This window comes from Hylaeus anthracinus, unplaced genomic scaffold (assembly GCF_026225885.1).
Source record: "Hylaeus anthracinus isolate JK02 unplaced genomic scaffold, UHH_iyHylAnth1.0_haploid 0, whole genome shotgun sequence".
Lineage (NCBI taxonomy): Eukaryota > Metazoa > Arthropoda > Insecta > Hymenoptera > Colletidae > Hylaeus > Hylaeus anthracinus.
In genome coordinates, this window is record NW_026533254.1 from 6,910,407 (window position 1) to 6,928,138 (window position 17,732).

Sequence of the window (17,732 nt, forward strand, 5' to 3'; positions counted from 1 at the left end):
CTGTCTACGCGCCGTATTTTGACATCGATCCACTGTATCAATTCAGTGCATCCGTCGAGCGGCTCGTATATTTCGAGTATATCGATTAATTTTGCAAAGTTTTCTATGCATTATTGATTATAAGTTACTTGGTATATTAACATAGACTATCTTCGTTGCTTTTTAACATATCAAAAAACGCGAATATAGGAGCTACCTGTACGGAATTATAATTTAATTTCTTCAGATAATTTTAGAAGAGTTCTTACAAGAATTGGAACATCTATAACTATAAGGAAATTAAATCGCAGTCTCAGCCACGTTTCAGCGATTTCAGCGATCGTCGTTGACCCGTTCGCAGCGATATTGCGACTCGGAGCATACAGGTCCCGCGTGGCTGCACGGAACAGGTGCGTGCGCGTAGATACACTCCGGACGTGTGGCAGGTGGTAATCAATCGGGAGATTTACTCGACGCCGCTTAGAATCGCGCGAACTTTTCTAATTAGTGCGTGGACGCGATGTATGCGGCGAAATTGCCGCTTACTTGCGCCGTTACGTTGCGGAACCGTGCAATTACCGAGTTCCGTGGCTCTACTTGCTCGTAATTATTGGCAGGGACAATTTCAATGTGTATTTATGTCTTGTCGAAGTCGATAGCCGTGCCAGAGGGACACATATTCTTTGGAAATTTAAATCATTATGTTGGGGAAGTCGCTCCGTTACGAGTTCTTACAAGTCGGTAGTGTACAATTAGGTGCTGCAGTGCACTAATTAAAATAACATACATTTTAGTACCAAGTTCAGAAACAATTATTTACATATTTGCGTATTACTATTATTAACTATTATGTATTTTATATTATTATACATTTCCACAGACATAATGTTACACTTGAAACAGTAAAGGCGTCTCAAAAATCTTATCCTGAATGCAAATACAGTCTTCTCCGTGTACATATTCCCAGTCGATTCGTGACAAATGAACAGGCATCCAATTAAAGCTTTAACCTGTTATTCGCCAACACGAAATCCACGTTAACGTCCGCAAGGCGAAGAAGACGAATTCGCGGTAAATGGTACAGCTTGTCCAAATTTTCACGTGGGATGTTCGAGATATCCGGTCAGGGTGCGCGCGAGTTCGGCCGCTCGAAGTGCGTAACACGCTCCCGCAGTTTCCGAGTCTCGCACGTGGGCAGGTCTTCGAGATATCGGGACAATCCTGGACGCACAGGGTGCCTTCGTGTAGCTGGATAACCGACGCGGCTACCGATTTGCCGACGTCGCGACACGGACAGGTTTATCTCTCGCAACCTTATACGACTACGTCTGGACAAATAAAACAGCAAAATTCGACTGTGGCTCATTTATATGAAACCTTGATCCGTCCACGTGGAAAGGGCAGGAAATGGCTGGTTCTGGATTCTGGGACTTCGTTAAACAGTCGATTCTGGACCCTTTGGTGAGGAGGTAAGGAACTGTTCGACTCGTGATTGCACGAGGAATTGATCTTGAGAATAGGTTCCAGTATATGAAAGATAGATGACACGATATTCTGATACCAAAACTTATATCACTCTTGATCATAACATATCTCCTTTGTTGAAAACATGCTTTCTTAAAGGGATTCCACGAATTCCATAAACTAACGCAGTCAGTGACTTCGACACGAGCTTATTAGGATAGCGAGTACCAGCGCGGATATAAGTCGAGCATGAAATAAAACACGGACGCGCCAGGATCTCGGTGTATGTACGAAGTCTCGGCGCACAATTCAGCGAACGAAATGGTCGAGCTGTTTGATTGCCTTATCTGCCTAATGAAACGCCTCGCTAACTAGTCCCGGTCGCTGCGTATATGCCTTATGCAGATATTGTTATGGCCGTTTTTATCGGCTCGTTTCAGTTAGCAGTCGGTTTTAACTCGGTTGGATTTACATGACGCGGCTCCCTGAACGAGTAGCTCCGCTCGCGGTAAAAACGGCCACGGCGAACAGTCCTTCGCGACTTCTCGCAGGATCGCGTCTTCACGATTATTGCTAGAGAGGAGACATCGCCGTCTTCTCTTTTTCCTCTCTTCGATTCCCATCTTCTCCACCGCCCGCGGCCTCTTTCCTACGCTTGAGAAACGATTCGCGATGAGCCGAAGAAACGATGTTGTTTAGGTATGAGGATTTCTTGCTGGACGATGGATTCGGTATCAGGTGGCTCAGGGATTCTCAACTGGGGATTCGAATCAGAAACTTCCAGAAACAAATAATATAGTAGGACAAATACCACCTGGGATTTATAAGTACTACATTGGAAATTGGGTATAATGAAATAATAAAATACTAATTTTATTAATTACAAGTTTTGATTTTATTTCTAAAATGTCACGAATAAGCTCAGATCTTTTCGCTACGCTTTATAAGTAAAAGGTAGAAAGAATTCTACCTGTACACGCTGCAGTTTCCACATATCTGTTTAGGTTCTAGGGAACTATAGAAAGGGTCCTCGGAATCAGTGGCACTTGAGAAAGCGGGTCATATCTTAAACTTTCTCTTTTCTTATTCCGCAGTGACAGATATATGAATACACCCCCATTTACAAGTATATGGACATTGTCTCAATTGTAATATACTATATATATAGATTAAAGAAATGGAAAAGTTCCAACGATCCCACCATGCTAGAGATGCTCGATAATGGCCTTTGGATATTTGGACCTCTACTAAAAATTCTTGGATTCCGTCTATAAAAACACAAATCTCTAAAGAAGCGACCCAGTCACTAGCTCTACTACTCGTCTTCTTGGCTTTCCTGAGAAGGGTGCCTGATAGAACTGTTCGCTCGGTACACAAGCTCCTTAGTGCGCCCAGCAGCGAGGTCGCGAATAAATCGACGACCTGGCTAACCGACACGTCCGTCCAACGAGGCATAACGTTATCTTGGAAGGTTACGGGCAGCTTAGCGGCGATTCGACGAGCATAACGCGCCGCGTGTCTAATAACGTTCCCCCAGCGCGTAACAACTCCTCTGCGGTGTCCCATTCGGCTGGACTTCGAACGACGGGCGTGATGGAGCGGTCTGTGGGTTGGGCCGCGTTCGAGCGAACCCGCATAAAATAAATCATGCGCGAGCTTCCGTAATTTCCTTCAATTTCCGCGCGATCGTTGCTCCGCGTCGCGATCTTCCTGATGCGATGGGTCATACTCGTCGCGTCAACGGCGACGGAATAATGCACGAATTATTCTCGCCGTGCACGTACCAATTACAGGTTAACCTTTCGCCACCTGTACGGTACGGTACTCGGTGCGCATCGAAAATACTATCGCAGCCAACGTGTCCGCGGCGTGCCAGGTGATAGGTTAAAGGCTCCTCCGCTGTTTAGCCCCGCCGAACCATCTGCAACTCTCCAGCGTTCCCTCGATCCTCTCGCTCGTCTTTCTTCCGTGCTGTCAGCTGATAGATACTTAACGAGCCGTCGTTCTATTCTACGCGCCCCTCCCCTTTTCTCCACCCCCTTCCCCCTCAACTTTCCGCGTCCCCGGTCTCATTTTCTCGTTTGTTCACGGTCGTAGACCTTTTCCGGCAATCGGCCATTAATTATAGCGCACTTGTCTCTCGAATCGAGCCCAGACGACGAGAAATGTTTCGTTCTATGGTCAGGATACAGAAATATTTTCGCCTCGTTTCTTACTGGATTCGATAGGAACGAGTTTCTTAATCTTTTTTTAAGGGTGGGTTCAAATATGGGATTAATTGAATATCTCGGATAGGAAATGTTAATTATGCAAAGAAAGCGAGTGAAGCCTTTCATTACTCTTAACAATCCTTCCTGCTCTCCTATGTTACACAAAAATTACAACTATAAGTACACGTCTTCGAGATAAAAACCATGAATCATGAACTCGTTCCCCTTGTGTTCGCTTTGCGGTGCGACGTGGCGTCCCCGAGAGGTGCTCGTGAATGATTGAAACGAACAACTATTCTTCGGCTACTATTTTGTATTATTAGCTTGGCTGATAACTAACCACTGCCGAAGAGTCGCTTTGCATGAGTGGAGAACATGTTGTATCGACGTAGACCTCGTAGACGCACGCAACCGGTATGTATCATGGCGGACATATGAGTGAGTCATTGTGACTTGGTTAAGTAGTTAGTAGCTCCTTTGTTTTTGATATTGCGAAAAGATATCTTTGGGAAAATGGAGGTACCGTTAAATGAAGTATGAGAAACTGCCTTATGGAGTATTTTTGCGCCAGTCGTAACGTTGGGTAGATAATGACAAATTTTAATAACATATGAGCTGTTCATTGCACAAATAGATTAACTCCATAAAACAAAAAGTTATAAAATTGACATTATTTTTTTAAATTCCCTTTATAATACAAATTTAAGTAAATATTGAAAAAGTTATTTTCTTTTCAGGAAACTTATTATAAATATAAAAAGTTATGATCATACCAAGTGCTTCGACACTTAAATTTAAGATTTTTCAAAAAGTGGAGTTAATCGATTTGTGCAGTGAACGGCCCATGTAATATATTAGATTCTGACCTAATCACAATTATTTCCTGACATTACTCTTGAATGGAATAATTGTACTAAGTTCTCCGTGCATGAATGTCAAAAAAGGCGCGGAGTAATCTCATTTTATGGCAGTTAAATATAACTTTCTGTTCGAGCATTGAGGTTCATAAGAGATTGAGGTTGATCTAACTTTTCAAAATGGAACATACCATGTTTACATGTGTAGCTGATGCAAGGAGGAATGTAATAACCTGTTTTCTCTGCAGGGCCTCGAGTTAGAAGGGTGCGAGCTTTCTGGTAGGGGAGCATTGTGAAATGACAATATGACTGCTACCAGATGCTGCTGGATCACCTAAAGTTTTACTTCTATTATGCTTGTTCAGACTATGCGCGATGTGTGTATGTGGTAAAAGGGGACAAATTAGAAATTAATGAATTGCTACGTACATCTCATGTCTTCTATTTTACACGTGCCGAAGAGAATCACTATTTAAAGACACAGAATTGAATAGAACACCAATCGATTACTCTTGAAAAACTTGTACGACAACCAAAACCAGACACGTCCTTATGGCGTCACGGTGCACTAATCGTAGCGTTTACTTCAATTCCCGTCACATGGTAACACTTATCATACAATTAAGGACGTTGGATCACGCTACACTCTTGGTCTACGTTACCACCCTCTCCCCTGAGCTTTAATTAATCTACCTGTTAATGTATCTTTGCTATAGCCAGGTTACTGACAGTACTCGTGGCGGGGCTTTGCACACTCAAGTATACATGTACAGGGTGTATGCCTGGGTGTGTGTGCGTGCTCGCACGCGTACTCGCGTTCACGGAGGCTCGTACAGTGGCCCCAGTACATACGGGCAAGTCGATGAGCTGTAAGAGGTGCTTGCTTCTGTTCGGAGGCAACTGGTGTGCTCTTAACATAAACGCGCTGCATCATTACGGGACGGTGCGCCCGCGGCGCTCTTTGTGCCAGGCGTAATTTCATTGCTATCGGCGTGCATTCGCTCGGACACGAGAACGCGGCTCGCTTCTCCTTCGATCCGATATGCTACGGATGGAAAATCTTTGCCCTCTCGTTGACTCGCGCCATTATTAATGCCAGGGCTTAGCGCAGCCTCGAGCCAGACTCTTCAAGAAGTTCGGTAGCGGATTTTTCTTGGCTCCACGGCGTCGAAATTTCGCCGTTCGTTGCAATTATGGAAATTTGAGAGCGTTCGCGGGGTGTCTCCGCGCGAGACAACACCAATTGGAATTATTCAGGACAGTGCATCGCCATTTGCGATGCTTCGTCGATGGTCGAAGGCGGATCGCTGCTAGAAAACTGGAAACGTGTAATTTATTAGCGAGTAAAGTGTTCATTTCACTACGAGTCTGAATATCATTTCGTTTCATTTAGTTCCTTTTTATCCTATAAATAATAAAATATTTCTTGCAACGAGTGGGAAGTCAGACACGAAATATAATGCATCATTAGAGAAACCTTTCGGCCAATACTTCAAAAAGAAACACGTTCGAACGCGTATGTAAGTGCTAGCTCTTTTTTGCGACGACCTGCACCTGTTATCCAACTTCGAGTTACCTTTCACGCAGAAACATCCTGCAGAAACGCTTTATCGGTTTACTTTCTTAAACTTGTGTTGAGCGTAACGAAACAAGAATAATATAGTGCACGACGTGGAACCTTCTAGCGTCCGTAATAAGCGACATTTTAAGTAGTGTATGGTGAATGTTTGACAGCGTCGCGTCGTTCTAGAGATAACCGATAACATATTAAACGTCGAATGCGACAAACGTGGAACAAAAACGGATGGCGATAAAACGCCGATATTATGGAATCATGAAAGTTTATATCGTCGTCGATCTGCTTTTTTCCTCTTTCGCTCGACTACGGGCGGCGTTATGGCGACCATCATTAATGACCATTAACAATCCGGATATCGGATCCAGTGGCGTCGAAATGGGGTGAAAGAGAGCCGAAGTACTCGATAATTTATTACAAGGACTTTTTTACCATTCCACTGCTAGATTAATCAGTGGTTGGCGAAACCTCTGTACTGTTATCAACCTCGAAAGTTATTAGGAAACAAAAGATCGTAGAATAATTTCAATTATTCACAATCGACACCTGTCTCAGATTTCCTTTTCTAAGCTACACAGGTACACTAACAATTTTCTAAACTATTCCACGAGCTTGAAACGCTTGAGAACTATTGATTTAGAGGATCGTTAAACTAGTAGGTTTTACTGCGTGCGATTTGCAGACTGGGAGTCTATGACTGTCACCGATAAAATGCACCGGAGCTCGTCAGCATGCGCAATGCCACCAGTAGAAACTCTTCACGCTCGCGGGGTTGTCGAATACCTAAGAGACGTTTTACGACAGCTCCTGTTAAACGAAGAATCGAAATCACAGCGACAACGAGAATAAATCTTGCTCCCAATTACCGACCCCTTTGCGTTTAAAGGACGACGAGAAGAAGCACGGATGTAGTTGGAATCATTTTTAGCGTTTAGACTCAGTTGATTGCCCTCTCATCGTTCCTGATTGGTTATTCGAATATTGAAGGGCCAAGTACAAGACACATTTTTGTCTTTTTTTTTTTGTTCGCGTTTTCAACACTTCGTAGCTTCGCATCCGAAACCTTCCCCGACACGCTAACAACTAGAGGAACGCTTGGAGTGCGGGGGGGGGGGGGGGGGGGGGGGGGGTGGTGCAAAGTAGAGACAAATCGCGATGGCGGGAACAGAGAGCGCGCGACGCGGAGCAGGAGAAGGAGAGAAAAAGTCGGGGAAGTTCTTTTGATTAATAGCATATAGAGGAGCGGAGCTGAGCTTTCGGTTATTGAAATGGAGAGGGTAGTCGGTGGACGGGCGGCGGTCGGGTGGGTGGTTTGGTTGGCTGGTTGGTCGGGCGAGCAGAGCGAGCGAGAGCGGCCCCTTGTGAAAGTTCCCTTTACCTTGATGACAAAGAACCGGGCGAACGGGCGAACCGAACCTCACTCAATGGAACGGACGAATGGTTATGGAAACAGCATTTAATTTGCATAGAAGGAGCCTCTTTGTCGACTGGGCTGAGAGTCAGGAGTGCTCCTCTCTTGGTCGTTCCCTCTCTTTTCCGTGTTTCTTGGTGCGCGTGCACCCCTCCTAGCCTGTGGTCGCGGTCGCGGCGGCTCTTTCTCCTTCCAGCCGTCGGTGAAAAGAGCATTGTCCTTTATCTATCGATTCGATCGTATATTTTATTCAGATTGCGCGACGCTCGCGCAAAACGGCGAATCTCTTTATGATTGGCCATCGCCGCCTATTGTGACGCGGCGCGAGGGGTGACAGGGTCTTACGTAAGGCCGCTTCCACTCGACTCGATTCTGCATCGACTCGAGCTTGAGCTAATTAACGAGGCACGCGAGCACGAGCAAAACCAAGGAAAGCCCCCAGGAGTACCTTTTCAAGGGAGAACTGCCAGAGCCCTCGATATGCAATTAACAATAACAGTTAAGGCAATTCTTAGAATAAACAAAATGAAATACAGATACACATACATGTACGATCCCAGAATTGTTTCCAAAAGAGAAAACGGAAACCTTGAGTCGAAGTATCGACGGCTCGAATTAAGGGGGTTCCATCGCGACCACCTAGACAACGTTAGTGTATGAATAAGAGTGAGAGAGAAAGATTAATGAAAGTGCGAATGAATGGAAAACAGATGTGAATGTTGTACCGAACTTTCCTTTCAGGAAAAAGGAAACCAGGCAGTGTGAACCTAGCAAGCGAACCAGAAACACGTACCACTGTATTCCATTGTATAATATTATTTTTATCTTGTTTTTATTAAATTTTGTTTTATTCGTAAGCATCTGTGTTCATTATATCACAGCAACATCACGCCACTCCACTTTACATTGATTCCACATACGTAATATTAAACTTGGCTTGTCCAGACAGTTCGTGGCAATTTAAAAAAAAAATTCAAAGGCATATTTGAATTTTGATATAGGTTTATTGACTTACATAGATACCATTTTGTTCCAACTTTTAAGGGATGTGTTTATGTTATTTGTTTTCAATCATTCCGATATATTCAGACCTGTACCACCTACCAAAAATCGACGAGGACTTTCTAGGTAATCAAATAGTTTGAGATACCTTCTCGAGTCGTCATCGAAAGACTTGCAAGAGTATGAGGGAAAAATCGAGCTCCGTGTGTCCCTCGTGCCAGGTGAAACCCGCGCCGCCCGTCAAACGGATGAAAGATGGGACACGATGAAAATTCTTGTCCCGAGGTCTTTTCGTCCGCCAGAGAACGTCGAGTGTTAATTAATAAGATTGATCAACGAAGTCATCGACGTAAGAACAGGTTTCAATATGGACGACGGGCAGAGTTGCTGTTTGAAACGGGCGGTGTTCGTCTTCTACCACGCTGTTCTTGCGTCGCGATAGCTTCACAAGCAGTCTAACCAACGTATAGGCGAATCGAAAGCGAATCCACGCGACTCGATCATTACTATCCGTCTCTTTTTGTCGAGATACCGTTGATGGACGCCTAACATGCTGAAGACGTAACCTACCTCCAGCGTATTTACGACACTTGTAACTTATTTTTACACAACGAGGCCTGGTGAATTCCAGACTATTTTCTCGTATTCTTTAATAAAAAGTAACCTTATCTTCTTGTCTTCTCTGACATTGGGATCTTACACCCACCAGGAAAAATGTAATCGTGTCATTACCATAATTCAATTATTAATTTGAAGACAGAATCCATTAAAAAAGTTTTATTGCTCCAGCGGATCAGGTAGGAAACGCAATAATCTTTAATTTTCAATTTACGTCGTGTTGTTGAACATCAGAATTCGGTGCGTGGAAGTACTTTTGTGGGCGTTCGTTTATCGTCAAGGATCGGTGTGTTCAAAATGGTCAAAGGTGAATCCCATACAAAGCATCCCTACAATTCTCGCGCCCCTTTTACGCCCCTGGATCGATATCCTTTTCAACATAGGAAAGAAAAAAAAAAACGGAAATGGTCCAGAATGACCGGTCAATTCGGGAAGACGCCGGAAAGTCAAAGCAGGGGGTGCTCTCGACGCGGGGCATCCTCGTTTTCGCGGAGAATCAGCGATTGTTTGGCGAGGGTAATCAGGCGACATCAAACGAGCCGATCATCAAGTGGAATTGTTTACCTAGCTACGAGTCCCGCGGGGCGCGGACCGTCCTGGGTGGCCCCGTTCGTCCCCTTCTCTTCTTTGTCACAACAATAATGTTAATTTAACCCCCCACGCCCCCGGTCGACGTTCCTCTTTTGCTCCTCTCCCGGCGGCGACAATTTGCCGTGCACACAAAAAGAGTTGACAACTTGAAAGGGAAATCGAGCCTATTGACACAGGAAGGGCACGGACCGGCCAACGTTCGCCTCCTGCTCTTCCATCGAGCATAATACGTCCCGTTGGGCGATCCCCCTATGGCTCCCGTTTTTCGTTCGGTTGGCCGAGCATAACATTATCGCATGGATCCACGAAATCACGTCTCCCTTCGTCTGTGTCTCCCTTCTGCGATGCTCTGCTTCCGTTTTTCCTATTTTCCAAAGCTATTGATGGCTAACCTCTGCAGGATGAATTATTTTGTAAAGCAATTTGACCCTTTGCACTCCTATGTCGAGTGACGCGACACTTTATTTATTGAAATTGCCTTATGTTTAAGTTAAAGTAAATTTCAAATAAAACACTTAAAAGCGTTAGGAGGTGCTGGTAACGAAATTGAAATATAATTCGGAGTGCAAAGGGCTAACAGAGAAGATTTGCACACAAAATGGAAGTCTAATTCTCTCTAACCTTCCCTCGTAAAACTTGTACCGATGAAATAAAGAGTCGAAGAGATGCTAGCACCTGCTTCTCACTCCCCCGTCATCCCAGTTCTCCATTCCTCCTCTGATGCTTCTTCCAACGTGTCACTGTGTTCGGACTCTCTTTCCTATCATCCCTTGCTCTCTTATCCTTTTTTCGGGGCTCTTTTATCGTCCCTCCGCCGTTCGTTCCCGTTCGGTCGGGGAATTCTATGGATCTGCTCTCGAACGGTAGTATCAACAGGCTGCATCTAGAGGCCTGATCAATCACCGCGCGCTTTTGTTCCACCGGGCTTTCTAAGCCTCCTTTGTATCGTCACGTTACCACCGCTATGATCCTGCATTCATTATGCCCCCCTTCTCTGTCTCTTCCGCCTCTGGTCCCCGCGTCAGAGCTTTTCCCCCCTCGTTCTGATCCATTAGGAAAGATTGCATTTTCTAATCCACCCCCTTGCATTATGCCCCAGCAAGGTGTTGCGCATTGTGCGGTTGACCCGGTTCACTGTTCTTTGCGCGAACGGAAAATTAATGAGCGAAACGAGAGGAGCGTCAGAGAGACGTCAAAGGGGCGAGGAAGAGTTAGAAAATATTGCCAACCGCGTCAAGCGCCATCCACCGTCCAGCCAGCGCGTTGTGTCCACTTCCGTGCAAAATTTCACCGTCCTTCGAGATCAGCGCGCCGCGTCGTACATACACGTACATACGCGTCGTATGTAGGTCAATTCGGCATGGTTGCGAAGTCACTAACTACTTTCGTTCGTAAATGCGAAGTCTTTAATTCGAGTATCGACGGAGGGAGCAGCATCACGGTTAACAATTATTCGAGCACGCTGGAGAGCAGGCCTCGTGAATTAACAAGATCTATCAGTGCCCCCTTCTCTTCAAACCCCCGGAACACTCCACCTCGTCGCAAAGATCTTACTGCGAATCATCGTGCCAAACGACCTCGGTAACGACGAAGCTACCGTCGCTTGTTTGTACGCTTACTTTACTTCCATTTCCCACTCTGTCTCTCTTTTTGGCGTCGTCGTCTCTTCACCAGTTCGCTTCGTCTCTCATCTCCGTCGCTCCCCTGAATTCCAGGTCTCTGCTCGTCTCGTTCGCTCACCCACCTCGAATCTTCCGCCATTGTTTAAATACAATTTTGTCGTTTACTAATTAATGCGCTGCACATCAAAGAAGATGTTTATTGGTTCATGTGATACTAAAGAGACGGTAACGAAGAGGTAACTCGCTAAGGGAGCGGTTGAAGGAGTAACGACGAGCAGGGGTTCGCGGGGGCGGCGGTTGCGGGACCGAGGGGGCCGGTGTACGCCCATGAAAATATCTATATAGAAGCGCCAAGTGGTGTTCCTTCACCCCCGCGGCATCCACCCTTGTTCGTGGCCGTCCTTCTTCCTCTATTCGCCCTCTGTTGGCCTTCCCCGTTCTCCGACTCTGTCCTTTTATCCCCCCGACAAACGACGCCAGCCACCCACAGACTCATCAGCTAACTCTGTTTCAGAGTTACAGGACTTCTCCTCTCTTTCTCTCATACCCGACTGTGTCTCGCGCTTCACGGGCTGCTCGCCCCGGTATCGTACCGCCGAATCAGCCGTAGTTACCTACGTTATATAGTTCTCTTCGTCGACGGCAAACGGAAAGCAAGCGAGGTACAAACATCGTCGCAGACGACGACGACGACGACGTGAACGCAAACGACCGCTGGGTAGGCTGGCAGGAGCACCAGCGCGAGAACTAACCAACTTGTTCGAGCGTGTAATTCAAGCGCGACCATCCCTTACGTGGCGCGAACTGATGGCGGGGCATTGTCGTTCACAGAGATTCGAGTCACAAAATTCAGCGTATCATCGAGACGGTGGAATTATTGTTATTTGGTGGAGCATACGTATCTCTTCGACAGCTTTCGATAAGTGTGGAATCGATACTTCAAACTTTAGCAGTGGGACGTTGTATAACCTACCTTCTGAACATTTAAGCTGCGGTCTCATCCGAGAACTGAACAAAGTTTCTGGACGGAAGCATGTAATCATGGGTCCTTCGATCCTTGAATAATAACGGAAGGATGCTGATTCGCCAAGGGGTGTGTCTCCGTACGGAGGATTCATTTATAAATCTCCGAGAACCCACCCTGGCGGAGAGGCCAGCGCTGATTGCGAACATCCCACGTCTATTTGTACAGCTTAACCGAAGCGAAACACAGGCCGAATATCCCTTTAAAGGATTACATCTGTATGGCGCTTAGTAACGGACGCATCCGATTCATTTATATCTGTCAGAGGATAAGGGGGGAGCTATTTAAATCAATCAAACGCGGGCGTTCGGATACGCGGCTCTGTATCCGCAGGTACTAATCGACAATGCGCGCAGGAGCGCTGTTTCGAAATTGTAAAGTCACCGACGATATTCCTGCGGGATAAACGATACGAACTGACCTAAACTCGCATGTCAAAATCCCGTTCATCGCTTCTGTCTTGTGCGTGCATCAGGGGTCTTAACTCGTTTTGCATCCTGAAAGAGTTCGGGAGCCTGTTGAAATTTATCCCTTTGCGACGTTAATTATCAGTCTATTCGTTGATGATCAACTCCAAGGTGTTATTTTTACATTTTTGAGTTTTTATTGGTATAAACGTAAGCATTCATGGATCGACATAGTTTAATGGGATTATCGTATGAGCCGTTCGTTGCACAAATCGATTAACTCCATAAAACAAAAAGGTAAGAAATGCGATATACATATTATAAAATCAAATAAATATTGTAGGATGCATAAATACAGATGTAGCTTTCATCTAACGGTATATAAAATTAATAAGAAAGAGTAGCCAAAACATAATCGTCAGTAATCCTACAAATTTTTATGTGACTGGTGGAATTAATTGATTTGTGCTGTGAACGGTTCATATTTATCTTGTTATCTGCTGCTGTTAGAGCTTTTCTTCGCGTAAGAATATGTAAAATTTCGTATATTTACGCGAAATCCCCGAACGTATACGTAAGTTTGATATTTTTCATCTATAAACGAAAAGCTGACTTTCAGTTTGAGCTCAATTAAAATGAAAATAAAGTAAAAATTTTCCATTCAAGTTCAGGGGACTCAGTTTAAAAACTCTCGACGCGACCAGAGAATCACTTTCCCTTGGAATTTCCTTGCTAATGTCAGTGAAAACAGTTTAACTTGTTCATGTGTAAAACTAATTCGGTAGAATTTATATAGCTTCTACAAAAGATCGTTCAAAGAGTCGTAATTAAAGTAGTCAGTACTTCTTGATACATAGCCTTTAAATTAGAATTAACATTGCAATTTCTTGGTTGGTCGTTAAGGAAAAATACTCAATATTTTTCCATTTTTCATTTATCATCGTTTTCTACTTTGATCTTTATCAACTTTAGCTGACAGTCATTTACGAGCTTGTCTTTGCTGCTTTGTTGCATATCAAATCATCGCACTAAGAAATTTATGACGCGAATGCTAATTTTCAATGTATTTCAATCGCTGCAAGAGGATTGTATGAATTTCTCCGTTTTTTTACTTCGCTTGACTCTGTCTAGAAGATAGATGTGTTTTCTCATACTGACACGAGCCATTAATACCTACTTTTACCTGTACAAATTTCCGTTAACGTACATTACTCTTATTAGTATTACTAATCTTTAACCTTAACCTCGTTTCATTTTTGTCCTACTTCGTGTGAAAAAGTTATTTGTAACTAAATTGAAACGCACACTTGCGCATGTGTTTACTCTTTCATTAATTCGTACTGCCATGTATCTGAGTTAGAGTTTGTGACAATTGTGTCACCGGTTGGAAAATTTATATGGATTGAAAAATGTTACGGTCGGTCGAGCGACGTTGTTGGTGACGATCGCGTGACTGATCGAGAGAGACGTTGGCATACTTAAAGAATACTCTTTTAATATTGGCAATTGGATAACTTTCAACGAAGCCGGGCGTTCCGACAAATTATAAATAAATAGAATTAGTTTTTAAATATTAAATTGGCATGGTGGACGTGTTATTTTTTCCAGATATCTATTCTGACGATATTCTAATACTTTGTTAACATTGTTGGCGTGCTAGATTTCCCTGAAATTGACCGTAGATACCCGAGACGTATTGGTCCGCCATGCGTGAAATCGGTGCAGATATTTCTAAGTGGCAACGCCGTATTGCTTTACATCGACTCGCTGTAAAAATTTGAATATCGTCCACAGACCAATATTAAAAGAGTATTCTTTAATTATGGTACGAACACGAGTCCGCGCGTATAACAATAATATTCTTCTTCTACGTCTCATTTTTCTACGATTCTGCCGACCCAATTCCTCACCAAGGTCACTTTTCACCTGGAACCACGCAGACTAAACGAATAACCAAGACGTTCGTGGACTCCGCTCCACGTCAGCATTAACGAGCTGCAGAAATCTGCGTTTACACGGCGTTGGAAACTTCGACGCTTAATTCTTCACGATATCGTCGACGAGACAAGTCCCCCATCCCCTTAGCTCGCGGTCCGCCTTACACAGATCCGCATCCGCGGCTCCTCTCGCATCCGCGGCGTAACACGGCTATCGGGGATTTCGTCGAAGCCAGGCTCCCGATATGTATACACGCAGATTGCAGAAACTCGGAGAAACTTATGCGGGGAGCGATCGTTACCCAGGAGGCACGAAACGGAAGCGGTAATCCCGGGGCCCGGGCGTTCGGTGTTTGTTCTATACGTAAGATCTGCGCCGTGCTGTGTATCTTGGCCCGCCGATATCTCCTCAGTCAGTCAGGAATATTTAGTCAGATGAGGAGACTCGAACAAACGCCTCTAAGGCTTTCTATTAAGACGACTCTTTGATGTGAGCTACCGTGGAGAGCGCTTTGGTCCCTCATTCTCCCTCCGACTATCTTTCTCTACCATCGCTCGACTGTTTCCGTCTCGCCAACAGGCTTCCCGCCTTCCTCTGTGCGGGGCTCTTCCTCTCTCGTCCTCCCGGGTCTCCGAATCCCTCCTGTTTCCCGGCCGCCCTCTTTTCCACCGCCCGAAAACCTCCCACCAGCCTCCACGCGGAACCGAGACGTATACCCACCTACGAACGAAGGGGTTCTCCCTCTCCAGAGTTCGTCCACGCTGGCTCTTCGTATCGTTCCGCGTTGCGCCGCATCGGATCCCACGCTACAACCCCTCTCCTCCCGCTCGCTTATTTGTTTCCACTAATTCGGAAATTCGCGACCCACCCCCGACACGGATCGCAGTCGACCCTCGTCGCTCACCCCTCGCGGAGTTCCACGGACACGGTCCGCCTTTGCAGGCTTTCCATTATAGAGAGAGGTAGGCTCTGGAAGGGCTGCGAGACGCGGGATACCCTTCACTGGAGTTGTAGCTGAGACACAATTACTCGATAGTTTCGAAATCTGAACGAAAAATAAGGTATGGAGATTCGAACACATGAACCTTGGATCCACAGTCGATCGCTTTTCTTACCAATCCCTATGATTCATGTTCTCATTTGACTCCTTATACTTGAGTATGAGGACGCCCGATACTATTATATGATAGCCATCACGTTTTTCTAACATTGAACCTCTTAATTTTGATTTTCTGATGAAGGTAGAGTATGTTCAGAACGTCCTGGAGATGTAACCAATATTCACGCGTTTTCAAAGTGGTTGCGGATCGTGCCTGGTCAGACGACTCAGCCTTCGCGACGCTTGTTGCCTAGGAAGAAAGTCCTCGACTACGTGTACGCATGTTCTCGCGTGAGAACGTCGAGTCAAATTGAAATTTCGCTGAGAACACAGGAACAATTTAGTAATCAAACATTACCAAAGTTTCGAGTATGCGAAAGCTATAAGCGATCCAGTATGGAGTGGATGTTTGAAAAGTGAGAGAGCTCTAATGGACGGGGAAACTCGACTGTCGGCGGTCAAAGTTGTCGCTACGGATTTTTGGCATTCAAAAGGAGCAGTGTTCGTTTATTTTCTCTATGCACGACATACGGTAAAGGCTGTTTATTACCGAGAACTTTTAGAAAGGATCAAGGCGTGCCGGTAAAAACGCCGCAGAGTTTCAACCTGCGGCGACCTCGCGTCGATCCACAATCACGATATGGAATTTCAAATTTTGCGTTTGAAACTGTATATTTGTAAATCAGATTTGTTGTCATAGATGTTTCTGTAATAGTTGCGAAAGCGTATGACATGTATAAGGAGCACTTCTGATAACAGTCAACAGTCAAACGAGGACCCTTAAACGTCATAGGAAGGCCTCCTATATATCCTAAACTATCAAACTAGCAACTAATGTCACCGTCGCCTAAACAATCAAGTATATGCGTAAATGGGGGTCAACTGCGTTTCGGTCCCCTATCTGCCTACGAAGACTCATTAAAATGGCTGCGTCGTGTGACCCCCTCGGTCGACCGTCGTCGAAACGATTCCGCGGAGGCCTTCTCGTCAGCGACGCGGTACATTTGAAATCATCCAACGGTCGGGATTATAACGAGAACGTTAATGTTTTCCGTATATCGGACGGTCCCGGTCGCGTTTCACCCCTTTCGTGCGCACCAAAGCGTGTGGCCAGCGTCTTACGGTAAAGCGCGTTGCTCGCCAGGGGCAGCAAGCCATCAGCTCGTGCTCGACCACCGTCAGGCACTTTAAATTCCGACCAACCAACGACGTCTTAATAAGTGCGGTTACTTGCCGGTACTTTTCTCCGATTTTTCCACGCGTCTGCGGCCACGCGGGCATATTGCGCCGTATCTCGAACGAGGCGCTGAATAACGCGCATACCCGCGGGGCAACACGAGATTTTCAGCGTGCATTGTGGTCGCTGAAATGACTTCTGCGGCCTACGAGGTATACCGACGGATTTCCATCAACCGAACGCAGTTAACATTGATGCTGATGCGGCCACCGTCGCGGACCGCCACTACCAGCGTGGCTCGGTTGTCCGTTTTGCACGTACGATTCGCTCGTGTGCTTCGTTCCAGGACCTGGTGAATGCACCTGGTACACGATGATACTTTGCACTCCACAAATTCCGCACGGACGTTGCGTGCTTACCGCGCGTAAGTACGCCTGTTGTGGCGCGAAGACGCCAGAGCATGTTCGACTTCGCTCTCGCGAAGCGCTGGCTTTTGCTGCGCTCGAGGGCTGGGATTAATCTTTCGTGGAGTTGCCGCTGCATGTAAAAATTGGAAGAATTTAATAATAATTGCTCGCGCGGTGTGTAGCCAAGGTAAGAAATAATGCTTGATGCGTGCGCGAGGGAACATTATAATATTTCAAACACTGTAAAACGTGACAGACTAATCGAGTAATTTTCAAGTTTTCTAGAAAGCGCCTTCTATAAAAGAAACAAAATTCTGCACTCATATTAACCTTTTGACGAGTAAGTATTT